At 34.9% G+C, this 2,503-nt stretch overlaps 1 pseudogene across 1 annotated transcript in view; it reads right to left on the reverse strand.

Moving 5' to 3' along the window:
- The window catches only part of LOC101295621, an 880,650-nt pseudogene that overhangs the window by 608,652 nt on the left and 269,495 nt on the right, over positions 1-2,503 (reverse strand). The gene's annotated exons all lie outside the window — the stretch shown is intronic.

Consider the following 2,503-nt stretch of genomic DNA (forward strand, 5'->3'; position numbering starts at 1 on the left):
GGGATCAGCTTGACAAGATGCCCATGACCAAGGAGAAGGGTTCTGGTTCACGTGTAAGGTAAGCTTATTTGGTGTGAACACAGTTTGAGCTTTTGATTCATGGTAAACTTGATTTAGTGTTCAATATATATGAACGGTTTACATTCTTTATGCCAATCAAGATTCATGTTTGAGTGAGGAATATATATGAATGATTTTAGATCTGTTGAGTTTTTCCTTGGCAGTATTTTTTTGAAAGGTTTGGCTTTCTAATATTTTACGCTTTACTAGCAACGAGGTTCTAATATTTTGCTTCTTATTATTGCTCTTGGTTCCAATTACTGCTGCAATTCTTGTATGTACGTTGTTCATGTTTATTAACCCTTGTTTGGATTCAGCTGAAAAATATATGTATTAGTAACTTAAGGTGTTAATTTGGTAGGGCTTGCTCTGAATTTATTCTTTGTTAAGATAGAATTATGCTTTGTGAAAATTGTGATTTTACCCGTTGCCTACTGCCCCAAGATTGTTTAATGGTGTTTAAACCCCTTAAAAATATATTCCAGGTTTTAGTGTGTTATGTTTGTGAGGCCTCTGATGGTTTTGTGCATTCTGGAGGAATATAGGTGCATTTGATACAATGAAGGAGAATGGTGGAGCAGTTTGAGAAAAGTTCTTATGGTCTTATGGTTCTCGCTCCTTGCGAGACATAAGCACGAGAAGAAGTGAGTATCCCTGACATTTTATATATGATAGAAGAGTCATTTGAGTATGAGATTTACAGATGCAATTGGTATGTAAATTTTAAGATCTTTACATGTTGAGGTGAATTCATAAGATCTTTTGTAATTGGTACATACATATTAAGATCATAAAGAATCTGCTCATAAGATACTTCAATGAGGTGAATTCATTTTTTCTGTGTGTAGCGCCTCTTTGTTTCGTTATCTTTGCATATCTCTCTCTTAGTGATTGAACCACATTGGAATTTACTTCTATAATATTTATGTGTATCTTATACCAGTCATATGACTTGCTTGCTACTTTGATTCTTATTTATGAAATTCGCAAGTTGGATAATTGGTTGATATGGTAGATATGTACAATGAAGATCTTTACACCCTACCTGATAAGGAACTATCTTCTGGTGTTATAGCAAGTTCCACCAACTTATCTAATAAAAAGGTATTGTGGCATATCTCTTCTTTATTTCTTCTTTGTTTCGCTATCTTTCCATATCTCTCTCTTAGCGAGAGAGGCACATTGGAATTTATTTCTATAATATTTATTGTATCTTATACCAGTCATATGACTTGCTTGCTATTTTAGTTTGATTCTTATTTAGAAATTCACAAGTTGGATAATTGGTATTTTCTCTGGACTAAACAATTGAAACTTGGGTGAATAGTTAAATTCAGTCCTTTCTGACTGAATTTTCTTGCAATTGGTACCTTTTCTACCATACTGAGATAAGTAATGTATGCTTAGTCATTGTCATGCCATATAGATTTTGCTGCTTTAAGAACTTATTCCTCTCTATCATGTCTCAGAGATTCATTGTTAGTAAATTCAATAGCTGAAGTTCAAACTTCCCAAATATTCAGTCTGATAGATGTTTTAACTGAACTTTTCCTTTCAGGTTTGACAAAGGTGCATGTGGTCATATGTATTTGAGATAGCTACGATGTTCAAGATGTATATGACACTGATGGAAGCCAAGCAATAGGTACCAAAGAATCCCTATTGCTGGTATAGTGATATACAATTGAAACTTTGGCTTAGTTGGTTGCACTTAGTTGGTTTTCTGTTTGTGTCAAGGAACTAATTGATAGAAACACTTAGATCTTGATGTGTTTGTATTAATAGTTCTGTTGTAAGATTGGTAGTAATTTAGAGACATTTAATTCAGTGTAACAATTCTTGTTCTAATATGTTTAATTTCTTTTTGCACAGCTTTTGTCCAAAAAAAAAAATGAAAATCTGGCCAGCTAATATGCTTGTCAGATAATTTTTTTTTAATTCATAAATACAACTTTGCGACGGCCTTTGCAGTCGCTGCATGCCGTCGCTACCATTTGGCAATGGCTTGTTGCCGTAGCCAAAAGCAACGGCCACGCCCTCAACGGCGACGGAAAAAATGCCATCACTAAGCCGTCGCCGTTGCTTTTTTGCCACGGCAAAATGGCTTTTGGCGACGGCATTTTGCCGCGGCTAACTGAATTTTTTTTGTAGTGTTTAAAAAAGCACGGCACCAATGTTCCAATGGAATCTCCCTTATGAATTCATCAATAATAGTAGCACCACCCTCCTCTCTCAAATTTTTTAAATGAAAGTAGAAAGACTTCTCAGTCGATGCATAAGCCACTTTAAAGAATTTTTGTAACACATCAGCAACAAAAATTTCCCCTCCTTTGTTCTTATACTTTCGACTAAGGTTGTATCGTAAATGATGATAACAGTAAAGATGAGGATTACCAGGAAAAATGAGATCAAATGCCTTCAACAAACCAACACCACGATCACT

The sequence above is a fragment of the Fragaria vesca genome, linkage group LG4 (genome assembly GCF_000184155.1).
Source record: "Fragaria vesca subsp. vesca linkage group LG4, FraVesHawaii_1.0, whole genome shotgun sequence".
Taxonomy (NCBI): Eukaryota; Viridiplantae; Streptophyta; class Magnoliopsida; order Rosales; family Rosaceae; genus Fragaria; species Fragaria vesca.